Source organism: Mixophyes fleayi, chromosome 8 (genome assembly GCF_038048845.1).
Source record: "Mixophyes fleayi isolate aMixFle1 chromosome 8, aMixFle1.hap1, whole genome shotgun sequence".
NCBI classification, from domain to species: domain Eukaryota; kingdom Metazoa; phylum Chordata; class Amphibia; order Anura; family Limnodynastidae; genus Mixophyes; species Mixophyes fleayi.
Genome location: NC_134409.1, coordinates 96,999,363 through 97,012,800, shown reverse-complemented (window position 1 = coordinate 97,012,800; position 13,438 = coordinate 96,999,363). Strand labels below are relative to the sequence as shown.

At 41.8% G+C, this 13,438-nt stretch overlaps 1 protein-coding gene across 1 annotated transcript in view; it reads right to left on the bottom strand.

Annotated features, from left to right (window-relative positions):
* The window catches only part of LOC142099468 (uncharacterized), a 38,966-nt gene extending 25,925 nt beyond the window's left edge, over positions 1-13,041 (bottom strand). Inside the window, exons 1-2 of the mRNA XM_075182931.1 lie at positions 12,939-13,041; positions 7,271-7,416 (exon numbers count right to left, since the gene is read on the bottom strand). The gene's annotated coding sequence lies outside the window, so the exon portion shown is untranslated. The remainder of the gene's footprint in view (positions 1-7,270; positions 7,417-12,938) is intronic.
* Positions 13,042-13,438: the final 397 nt, after the last annotated feature.

The window sequence follows — 13,438 nt, the reverse complement described above, 5'->3', positions numbered from 1 at the left end:
TGTTAGGTGGTCCTCTGTTCTGGTAGATCTCGTGCTGTGCTGTTTAGTTCTGTGCTGTGCTGTGTTCTGCAGTATCAGTCCAGTGGTGCTGTGTGCTGTGCACTGTCAATTTTAAGTTCAGTGGTGCTGCTGGGTCCTGTGCTGTGTCCTGTTCAGTCCAGTGGTGCTGTGTCCTGTGCTCTGTCCTTCTAAGGGCATAGTTATTTCCCCATTATTCCCAAGTTTAAAAAAAAAAAAAAAAATTATAAAAAAAAAAATACAAATTTTTTTTTATAAAAAAAAGTAATTATAACAAAATTTGCAAAACCAATCCAGCAGTATAAGTCCATTGGTACTGCAATATTACCAAGTTCACACATTCTGCAGTATCTTGTGCTACATATAATGGAGACCAAAAATTTGGAGGATAAAGTAGGGAAAGATCAAGACCCACTTCCTCCTAATGCTGAAGCTGCTGCCACTAGTCATGACATAGGCGATGAAATGCCATGAACGTCGTCTTCCAAGCTCGATGCCCAATCTCTTAGTACAGGGCATGTAAAATTCAAAAAGCCCAAGTTAAGTAAAAGTAGCAAAAAGAGAAACTTAAAATCATCTGCGGAGAAACGTAAAGTTGCCAATATGCCATTTAAGACACGCAGTGGCAAGGAACGGATTAGCCCTTGGCCCGTGTTCATGACTAGTGGTTCAGCTTCACCCAAGGAAGTAAGCCCTCCTCCTCCCCCCCTACAAAAAATTTAAGAGAGTTATGCTGTCAGCAACAACACAGCAAACAACTCTGCCTTCTAAAGAGACATTATCACAAATCCCCAGGGGGGGGCCAATGGTGTTGGTGGTTGTCAAGCCTGACCTTCCCATCACTGTACGGGAAGAGGTGGCTCGGGAGAAGGCTATTGATGTAGCTGGCGGTGTGGAGGAACTTGATGATGATGATGCTGATGTGGTTATTGTAAATGAGGCAGCAGTGGGGGAAACAGCTGATGTCCATGGGATTAAAAAGCCCATTGTCATGCCGGGTCAGAAGACCAAAAAATGCACCTCTTCGGTCTGGAGTTATTTCTATCCCAATCCGGACAACAATTGTATTGCCATATGTAGCTTATGTAAAGCTCAAATAAGCAGGGGTAAGGATCTTGCCCACCTAGGGACATCCTCCCTTATACGTCACCTGAATAACCTTCATAGTTCAGTGGTTAGTTCAGGAACTGGGGCTAGGACCGTCATCGGTACAGGGACACCTAAATCCCGTGGTCCAGTTGGATACACACCAGCAACACCCTCCTCGTCAACTTCCTTCACGATCTCCATCAGATTCAGTCCTGCAGCCCAAGTCAGCAGCCAGACTGAGTCCTCTTCAATACGGGATTCTTTCGAGGAATCCTGCAGCGGTACGCCTACTACTGCCACTGCTGCTGTTGCTGCTGTTAGTCGGTCATCTTCCCAGAGGGGAAGTCGTAAGACCGCTAAGTCTTTCACAAAACAATTGACCGTCCAACAGTCGTTTGCCATGACCACAAAATACGATAGTAGTCACCCTATTGCAAAGCGTATAACTGCGGCTGTAACTGCAATGTTGGTGTTAGACGTGCGCCCGGTGTCCGCCATCAGTGGAGTGGGATTTAGAGGGTTGATAGAGGTATTGTGTCCCCGGTACCAAATCCCGTCGAGATTCCACTTCACTAGGCAGGCGATATCAAAAATGTACAGAGAAGTACGATCAAGTGTCCTCAGTGCTCTAAAAAATGCGGTTGTACCCACTGTCCACTTAACCACGGACATGTGGACAAGTGGTTCTGGGCAAACGAAGGACTATATGACTGTGACAGCCCACTGGGTAGATGCATCCCCTTCCGCAGCAACAGCAACAGCTGCATCAGTAGCAGCATCTACAAAATGGCTGCTTGTGCAAAGGCAGGTAACATAGTGTATTACAGGCTTTAATAAGAGGCACAACGCTGACAACATATTAGAGAAACTGAGGGAAATTATCTCCCAGTGGCTTACCCCACTTAGACTCTCATGGGGATTTGTGGTGTCAGACAATGCCAGTAACATTGTGCGGGCATTAAATATGGGCAATTTCCAGCACGTCCCATGTTTTGCCCACACCATTAATTTGGTGGTGCAGCATTACCTCAAGAGTGACAGGGGTGTGCAGGAGATGCTTGCGGTGGCGCGCAAAATTGCTGGACACTTTCGGCATTCAGCCAGTGCCTACCGCAGACTAAAGGCACATCAAAAAACCATGAACCTGCCCTGCCATCACCTCAAACAAGAGGTTGTGACGCGCTGGAACTCCACCCTCTATATGCTGCAGAGGATGGAGGAGCAGCAAAAGGCCATTCAGGCCTACACAGCCACCTACGACATAGGCAAAGGAGTGGGGATGCGCCTGAGTCAAGCGCAGTGGAGACTGATTTCCGTGTTGTGCAAGGTTCTCCAGCCGTTTGAACTTGCCACACGAGAAGTCAGTTCCGACACTGCCAGCTTGAGTCAGGTCATTCCCCTGATCAGGCTGTTGCAGAAGCAGCTGGAGAAAGTGAGGGAAGAGCTGGTAAACCATTGCGATTCCACCAAGCATGTAGCTCTTGTGGATGTAGCCCTTTGTATGCTTTGCCAGGATCCGAGGGTGGTCACTCTTTTAAAGTCAGAGGAATACATTCTGGCCACCGTGCTCGATCCTCGATTTAAAGCGTATGTTGTGTCTCTGTTTCCGGCGGACACAAGTCTACAGCGGTGCAAAGACCTGCTGGTCAGGAGATTGTCCTCTGAAGAGGACCGTGACATGCCAACAGCTCCACCCTCATTTTCTTCCACATCTATGGCTGCGAGGAAAAAGCTCAGTTTTCCTAAAAGAGCCGCTGGCGGGGATGCTGATAACATCTGGTCCGGACTGAAGGACCTGCCAACCATTGCAGACATGTCTACTGTCGCTGCATTGGATGCTGTCACAATTGAAAAAATGGTGGAGGATTATTTTGCTGACACCATCCAAATAGACATGTCATACAGTCCATATTGTTACTGGCAGGAATAAAAGGCAGTTTGGAAGCCCCTGTACAAACTGGTTCTATTTTACCTGAGTTGTCCCCCCTCCAGTGTGTACTCGGAAAGAATTTTTAGTGCAGCGGGGAACCTGGTCAGTGAGCGGCGAAGGAGGTTGCTTCCTCACAACGTTGAAAAAATGATGTTTATAAAAATGAATAATCAATTCCTCAATGAAGTACAGCACTGCCCTCCAGATAGTACAGAGGGACCTGTGGTTGTGGAGTCCAGCGGGGACAAATTGATAATGTGTGAGGAGGAGGAAGTACACACTGTAGGGGGAGAGGAATCAGAGGTTGAGGATGAGGACGACATCTTTCCTCAGTAGAGCCTGTTTAGTTTGTACAGGGAGAGATGAATTGGTTTTTTGGTGTGGGGGCCCAAACAAACCGATCATTTCAGCCACAGTTGTTTGGTAGGCCCTGTCGCTGAAATGATTGGTTTGTTTTAGTGTGCATGTCCTATTTCAACAACTGGGTGGGAGGGCGCAAGGACAATTCCATCTTGCAACTCTTTTTTTGGCATTATGTGACCATTCAACAGTTGTTTGACATGTTCAAAAAGTAAAACAAAATGTCAACAAATTCAAAAAATTAAACCAAAAGTTAAATGCCCTGTCATTATTTAAAACAAGAGGTATTGACGTGCTAGAATTACTGTAGTGTTTATATGTTATAAACACTACACTTGGAAGTTGGAGGAGGTATTGTGGCCCTGGTACCAAATTTAGTACCGGGGCCACTCCACTATGCAGTCCAGATAGAGGTGTATCAGATATTAAACAACGTTGACTGTTGCTGCAAATTTTTTAAATAATATTGTGGGGAACACTACACTATGCAGTCCATAAACTTTTTTAGTGTAATTCAGACCCGTGGAGGGTTTTTTAATTATATTGTGGCCCCGGTAAAAAATTGTGTACCGGGGCCACCCCACTACGCAGTCAAGAAACTTTTTTTTTGGAATTCAGACCCGTGGAGGGTTTTTTAATTATATTGTAGGGACCACTCCTCTACGCAGTCCAGATACAATTTTTGGTGTAATTAAAACCAGTTGATGCCGGTTTTCTTATTATATTGTGGGGACCACTCCTCTACGCAGTCCAGGTACAATTTTTGGTGGGATTTAGACCATTTGAGGGTTTTTAAATTATATTGTGGTGACCACTCCTCTACGCAGTCCAGATACAATTTTTGGTGTAATTAAGACCAGTTGATGCCGGTTTTCTTATTATATTGTGGGGACCACTCCTCTACGCAGTCCAGGTACAATTTTTGGTGGGATTCAGACCATTTGAGGGTTTTTAAATTATATTGTGGTGACCACTCCTCTACGCAGTCCAGATACAATTTTTGGTGTAATTAAGACCAGTTGATGTCGGTTTTCTTATTATATTGTGGGGACCACTCCTCTACGCAGTCCAGGTACAATTTTTGGTGGGATTCAGACCATTTGAGGGTTTTTAAATTATATTGTGGTGACCACTCCTCTACGCAGTCCAGGTACAATTTTTGGTGTAATTAAGACCAGTTGATGCCGGTTTTCTTATTATATTGTGGGGACCACTCCTCTACGCAGTCCAGGTACAATTTTTGGTGGGATTCAGACCATTTGAGGGTTTTTAAATTATATTGTGGTGACCACTCCTCTACGCAGTCCAGGTACAATTTTTGGTGTAATTAAGACCAGTTGATGCCGGTTTTCTTATTATATTGTGGGGACCACTCCTCTACGCAGTCCAGGTACAATTTTTGGTGGGATTCAGACCATTTGAGGGTTTTTAAATTATATTGTGGTGACCACTCCTCTACGCAGTCCAGGTACAATTTTTGGTGTAATTAAGACCAGTTGATGCCGGTTTTCTTATTATATTGTGGGGACCACTCCTCTACGCAGTCCAGGTACAATTTTTGGTGGGATTCAGACCATTTGAGGGTTTTTAAATTATATTGTGGTGACCACTCCTCTACGCAGTCCAGGTACAATTTTTGGTGTAATTAAGACCAGTTGATGCCGGTTTTCTTATTATATTGTGGGGACCACTCCTCTACGCAGTCCAGGTACAATTTTTGGTGGGATTCAGACCATTTGAGGGTTTTTAAATTATATTGTGGTGACCACTCCTCTACGCAGTCCAGATACAATTTTTGGTGTAATTAAGACCAGTTGATGCCGGTTTTTTTATTATATTGTGGGGACCACTCCTCTACGCAGTCCAGGTACAATTTTTGGTGGGATTCAGACCATTTGAGGGTTTTTAAATTATATTGTGGTGACCACTCCTCTACGCAGTCCAGGTACAATTTTTGGTGTAATTAAGACCAGTTGATGCCGGTTTTCTTATTATATTGTGGAGACCACTCCACTACGCAGTCCAGAAAGATACCTCGTTGCAACGTTTTGGACTAATAACAATATTGTGAGGTGTTCAGAATACACTGTAAATTAGTGGAAATGATTGTTATTGAATGTTATTGAGGTTAATAATAGCGTAGGAGTGAAAATAAGCCCGAAAACTTGATTTTTGAACTTTTTATGCTTTTTTCAAAAAAAATCCGAATCCAAAACCTTTAATCTGAACCAAAACCTTTCGGCAGGTGTTTTGCAAAACAAATCCGAACCCAAAACCTCAAGCAAATCCGAATCCAAAACACGAGACACCAAAAGTCGCCAGTGCACATCCCTAGCTGGAAGTCCTTGAAACTCAAATATTTGGGGATATACTGTACCTCACTAAAAAATACTCCCAGCTATATTCAGCCAGTATTCTCCGCTTCATAGCCTCCATCAAAACCAATCTAACTCACTGGACCAAGCTTATCATCTTCTGGTTCGGACACATAGCCACCATTAAGATGAATGTCCTCCCTAGATTACTATATATCTGACAGATACTCCCCCATACACATTCAAGCTCCTTTCCAGAATAATTTGCAGCATACTCTTACTAAATTTATTTGGGCTGGACTAAAAATCAGAGTCCGTATGCGAATACTCCATAAACATCAGACCTCAGGGGGCCTAAGTTTTCCTCACACTTTTCACACTGTGTTTTATGGTATTTCTTGCCACATCAAAGAGTATGGACACACATCTTCTATTAGTTTGGGACTTATCCCCTATGCACGTCTTCCTTACATTCGCAGCTCTCACCACCTCGTTTGCTCTCCCTAGTCGAGTGTTTTAGAAATACCTTTAGATGAGGCACTATTTTAACTCTTTTTGTCTTCTACTCTTGTTTGAACAATAATCACCACTGGAGGCTCTCTGCTGCAGCTCTCCCTCCTCAAAGGGCCTTATCTCCACTGTTTATCAGATGTTGCTAATCAACCTACATGGGGGAGATTCTGGATCTTAAGGAGTGGTCTAAATCCTCAATATCTGCTCATGTGAAGGAGAATGTGTACAATATCTTCTACAGGTGGTATTGGGTCCCCACTTGAATGCATTCAATTTTCCCCAACTCCTCTTACCTTTGTTGGTGAGCCTGTGGTCACAGAGGCACCCTGCTGCACATATGGTGGTCCTGCCCGAAAATACGTTCTTACTGTCAGGGAATTCACTCTCCCATTGAATCTATCACCAATGTCCACATATCCGATGCCACATTATATACACTATTACACAGGTCCCCCCGTACAGAAACTAATCCGACACATTCTGAAAGCCGCAAACTGTCTCATTGCTCACTGGAAAAATGTTGCCTCACCCTCAATGTCCTCTAGCTTACAAAGTATATGGTCCACGTATCGGATGGAGAATATCACAGCCACATTACACAATGCTACCTCTGCATTCCAAGCTGTGTGGACTTCATAGAGAAACTACTGTTCATTCCTAGTTCATTCCTATCTATGGTTTATTTCTCTTTTTATTTTTTCTCGTTTCTTTTTTGGATGCCACCCCCCCTCCTCTCCCCACGGTTTCTCTCCCTAAAACTCAACATTGGTGGATATCGTATTCATGTCCATACTCGTAATATGTTTTACTCATGTGTTTGTTTTTTGAATATTATTCATTTGCCTTTAAACCCCAATAAAACAGTTATGTTAAAAAAAAGTGACATCAAAGAAGTGGAGGTAGAGAGTGAAGCAATATTTCAATAATAATAAAAATCTCAGAGGGTTCTTTGAAATAAGCACAAAAAATAACATTGGTACTTTCCTTCTAATGTCTTGTACACTCTTCCTCTTCAATAACTTGTATTGGCTGACAATTTACTCACCTGTCCTCTTTATTCCTGTTATCTTCCCATGTATATAGCTCACACTGAGGGGACACAATGTGCAAAGGGCTGGAGAGGTCACAACTCTCTGAAGCAGCAAGGACGTCAAAATATAGGGTGTGGACCTCAGAGGGGTCAGCAGAGCCCTGCATACAAGTGAGAGTCACAAGCATCTATCACATTTTTAGGAGGTTTTATTGCCAAAATAAACATGCACCTTTTTTATGTACAGTAAACAAAACCCTAAGCAGCTGGTTAAATATATTAAAACTATACATCATCAATCTGTGTAACGTAGGTAAATGGATAATCCTGGTAATTCAGTCTCTCTGTAACCAGATTTATTTTACTGGACAGTGTTCGGTATCTACATCGTAGAGAGAAGCTCATTAAAACATTAAGAAAAATAAAACACCAGAAATTTACTATGAATTTTAATGAACTGGTTCTCCCACCTATCTGGATAACAAATAAATATGAATAAATATTTAGGGATCTATAAATTAAGGCAAATATGGAGGAAAAGAGTGGTGCATTTTACTCCATCTTTGCTTCTGGATGGCAGATTTGTGTGCATAGCCCCAGGGAGCATGGCCTAGCGAAGGCCGCATGCATGGTAATGTGATGAACTATTACTACACGGCGTTTTGCAACGCTTTCGCCCCTGCTCCCTTCTTCACAATGCTCCATTATGTAGGCACCACTCTGTCAGTGCTGTCCGAACATTCTATAAGCTCAAATCTGATTTTAAATCTCCTGCTGTGGAGCTCAGCCCCAGTAAACCCAATCCCGCTGCTATGGTTGTTTTTACAATGTTCAGATCACAATCCCCAGCACCACTAAACTCGATCTCAGCTGTCACTGAAGAGGCTGCAATAGAGAGTAGGCAATCCCACTGCCAGGCTGTCACAGACAGCATCATGTCACTGCAGATATACAGTGTGGATACTGTTAATTATAACATTGCATGAAATGCTAAGCTGACAGCGGTATTCAAATCTCCTGCTGCCTACCTGAGTGTAATGAATGAATTATGAAGTCAGCTAGGCAGCGGGAGATTTGAATAGTTTTCAGTCTAGCAAACCTAGTGATGTTATAATTTACATTATGTGCAATAAAGTATGGTCTTTCAAAGAAAATATTCAGCTTCAAAAACTGAGCAATGGGGCATTAAGTACATTAATACACAGAGGCCTTAGTTAACGTGTGTTCTTAGTAGTTTACGGTAGTTAAACCAGTAACAGTAGATATAAAAGACAGCAGCACACATGATATGTTGACTGAATTAAGGTATAGTGCAAAAATGCTAAATGCAATACCCTGTAAAAGTATTCATACCCTTGACAAATTCTCGAATTTTATTGAATAAGAAATATTACACTGAAATTGTATTCTCATTGATGTTTATATTTCAAAGCACTGAAACTCAAATTATTATATTTTTAACGTAACATTGTTTTATGTTATAAAAACATCTTAACTTAAAAATGCTGCTTGCATAAGTATTGAATATCCATACTAATATTTTGTAGAGGCATCTTTTGCAACAATAGCAGATTAAGTATTTTGGGGTAAGCATGTACCAGTTGCGTACAGCATTTGTGATTGGATAGGGCCCATTCTTCCTGGCAAATTTTTGTCTAGGTTGTTCAGTTTAGTTTGAGAACACTTGTGCACCTCAGTTTTCAAGTAGTGACACAGATTCACATTTATTGGGCAATCACTTTTTTGATCTTCAGTCACTCCAATGTTAGTTTGGCCTTGTGTTTTGGGATCATTGTCCTGCTGAAAGGTGAACTTCCATCCAAGCTTCAGTTTTATAGCAGACTGAAACAGGTTCACTTGCAGTATTTCCCTTTATTTTGCACCATCCATTCGTCCTTCTATTATAATAAGATGCCTAGATCCCACCCAGCCACTGCTGAAGAAACCCCACAGTATAACACTCTCATCACCGTTCTTCACTGTATGTCATACTTGCTGACTCTCCCAGAATGTCTGGAAAACTCCAGAAATAGGGGGTAATCCCATGTATGCCACAGAGAGTTTGACAATCTCCCTGTTGCTCAGGTAGAATGAGTTATGGTGGGCATAACACAGCATGACAATGCAGTTCACGTCACCATGGTGTGATGGAATATTTTGCAACATCCCACTGCACTGGGCATAGCATGATGACACATATTGTGCAATTTTGCTGCAGTGAGCATTGGGTAATGCCACAAAGCAAGTCACCAAGTCCCACCTGATCTGATTTCATGGACCTGCCCTCCTTCTCTCCCAGAGGGGGCGCTCAGAAAAGTAGGCAATGCTGATGTTTTTTAAGGTGTGGGCAGTGTAAAATCCTCTATTTTGATCTCATCAGACCACAAAACATTTCCCCACACCGAAACTGGTTCAATCTCAAGCTTTTTAGCAAACTCATGTTTTTACATGGTTGACGAATTACAACATGCAAAAAGGAAGCAGAACAATACTACTTTAAATAGATATTGGTTGATCATTTCTCAAAACCGGTAGATATACCAATAGAATGACACAACATTAGAAACTGACTGACTACTGAAGAACACTAATTGTTATTTTGTGGCATATGTTTCAATTTAGCATGGAAATATAAGCAAATCACTTTCTGCTCCATTAGCAAATATCTACCTGTCAGTAATATATACCTACCCCAATCCTGCAGGTGCATTCAGAATTTTATTCCGCCAAGGCATTCGATTTTTTTATACTAACCTCTGATGTGACTACAAAACATTCAGGGCCTCAGAATTAAGAGCAAGCAAAAAAAAAAAAGAAGCAACTGCTATCCTGGACAAAGCATGTCTCAATGAAAGGGGTGCAAATGCTGGACATATACCCTGCAATTTAGAGTTGAGCTAGGACATGCTCGCTCCCGACTCTAAATCTGTACAGGTGCATCTTGGTTTTGCCAAGATACAAATATTCTCCTGTTTTCTTTTTTGCTTTGCTCCTACCTCTACTCATTCTTTTCAGTTCAAGTTAATTCAGGATAAGAACATACGAACAGATGAAATATATTATATATTTACATATATCATCAATTACCATCTTATTTATTGGAAGCTCTATAAGAGACATTATTGATTCTCTACCCCCTACCTCGCAACTGCTCTGTCTCTGTTTCTACCGCTTGTCCCCCCTATCCCTTCATTCATCATTCATCCGTCCTGTAGTAGTTCCACAGGGTTCTGTCCTTGATCCTTTGCTCTTTTCTATGTACACCTCATCCCTGGGTGAACTCATCAGTTATTTCAGCCTCCAGTACTACCTCTATGCCAACGACACTCAACTCTACCTCTCATCTTCTGATCTCTCCCCTTCCCTCCTCTTTTGGGTGTCCAATTGCCTCTCCGCCATCTCCTCCTGGCTAAAACTGAACTCATTGTCGTATAAAAGCCTACCACTCCTCCACTTAAATATTTCACCATGTAGTATACCTCACCCTCATTCATCCTACATCTCTCCCTCTCTTGCTTCTTGCCTTTAGATTCCCTTACATTGGCTCACCCCCATGTGTCAACCGTTTATCTGCCCTTTTCCATTTAGATTGTAAGCTCTAGTGAGCAGTGCCCTCTTTCCTCCTGTTCTCATCACCTATAACATTTGCTAACAAGATATACTACGCACCTCCTCCTTGAGCTCTCTGCCCATTGACCCCACTCCTCCATTGTCTTCGTATCTCTTTCAATGGCTCTAAAACTGTTAATTGCAGCCACACTAATTGGCACAGGTTTCAACTGCGCTGAATATACCTCTTGTACCCCAGTGTCTGTGTTGAGAGTTTTAGTGTTATTTGTTTACTGTATTGTACTTTTATACCTTGTACTGTCTTGTTGTTTGCCCTCTGGACGGCGCTGCGGACCTATAAATAAATGTTAACAATAATAATCATCCTCTGGCTTTTTTTTCATGCATTTTACGCTGCGAATATACACATAAAGATTATTGCAAAAAGAAAGCATACTTGTGGGGAAGGATGGTAGCAAGCTTTGCCTTGGGCGTTAAGAATCCTTGCACCAGGTCTGGATGCAGCAATAATGAATTAAGTACCAGAAGCTAGAGGGGTCAATATGCAAACAGCACATTTAAAGCTGCTAGATATTGCTGCTGGTATCACCATCATCTTATATCTTTAGGTCAGCCTTACCCACAAAAGATGTGGCTCCTAAGGGGCGTATCCAGGGATATGTCTATTTGAGTTGCTAAACTTATGCTTGCCCACTCCAGTTCTGCCTCTCCAGGTGTAAGAGCCATAAGTCTAAGATGCACACAGCCCTAAATACAGAAGCAGTTTGGTGCTTATGCACAGTACATAAATGTGTATACGTATGTCACAAAGCTGACATATGCCCAACTCTGAGCCATACAAAAGTGCACCTCACATAAGGACCGATTTCTACCACCACCTAGAAGGTGTAAGAATCTATTTTTTGGGGGAAAGAAAAATGCTGCGCTCACTCCTGCATATCAGGGATCCAAATTAAAGTTACCCCTCCTAGGGGTAAATGTATGAACATGCGAGTTCTTCAACACCCGCGTGTTCGGCGATTAAATTTCAAGCGGCGCTTGAAATTTAATCGCCGAACACGCTGAACACGTGGGTGTTGAAGAACCCACATGTTCATACATTTACACCCTAATCTCATTTAAATCTAATATTTTAATGGTGGTGCATATGCAGGTGCATTCATGCACCTAGCTCACACTCAGCATGGTACACTGCAAAACTGTGCACCCTCGCAGATGCTCCCTTCTTCACCCCCAACTCCATGCACATACCAGAAACCAGCAGAAGATTGGCTTGCACCCAACTTCTAAAGTCTTGCAAATGTGCATTACTATATGCAAACAAACTCTTTTACTGGAATTAATTTACTTCTAACAAATATAATAAAATAAACTCTTTTCCTCTTAAAAGCTCTGCGTTTATGGACAAATCTGTGAACACAATATGAAGTACAGCTCTAGAAAACTACTCAAAATTGTAGAGCTCTTTTCTGTCAGCACAAAATTACATTTTTAAAAACAATTAAACAGGCAGGTGTACCAACATTATCAAAGTAATGTAGGTTTAGCGATACTCTTTGCTGATTATATATATATATATATATATACACAAAATATACACACATACAAGTTGTACCTTGATCAAAGTTGGATTTTGTAGTTAGTAAATGTGGTAGCTCCGACCTAATAAATGAAATGGATAATGCTGGGAGACTGCAGCAGTGCCAAACATAAGGCTAAGACTGAGCTGTGTGACATTAGAACACTAGAAATGTCCCAATTCATAGCTTTACAAAAAAAGAGTGGAATATGACCATATAAAGGGTCCCTCGTCTATGATAATAATCTCCCAGCAATTGCCCTTAAAATTTGATATTATCCATACCACATTTTTTTTAAATACATCACAAAAGAAATTAAGCAAGTGTTTTCGCTGCTGTACAGCAGTTATTTCAAATAGGGATTATCTGCCTTCATTGCTCTGTTCCTACCATTTAGCACTTTGTTCTCTGATGGTTAGAGAATTTGTCTATCTTGCTCCTACAGTAATCATTCAGTCATATCTCTGCCCATCTTTATGGCAATACAGTATAAATAAAACCCTCTCACACCCTCCCCCCAGCCCATGTCATACCGCTTAATGATGCTTCCACTAACAGGTGGACCCCCTTGGATTAGCAGCAGACACACAACGGGTGATAGTAATGCGACCGTTTCGGTGACAGGCAGATAATACGACTCTAAGCAGACTAATGAATTAGTAAAGGGGCAGAAGAGAGACAGATGAACCCGAGAAGGGGGAGAGGAGTGCCAGCTAAACAGGTGGTGCTAGATTATTAACACTTCTGCTGCTGATGAAATACTAAACTCCATTTTCTGTATCAAAGCAGACCTACAACCTCCCCAATCCCAATCAGCTGTAAAACAATATATTGGAATATAAAATCATGTTAAGATTCTCCAAATTATATCTAGTATTGTTGTTCTTTAGGGCAAGGCTTTTAAAAATATGGGTCTCTCACTCTACAGATTGCACGATGCCAGCATACACCCGGCAAGTAATGAAAAACCTAAACCTAAATATCCTAAAAAACAGGATTACTTTTTTTTTTTTATCCTTTTATCTGACACGAG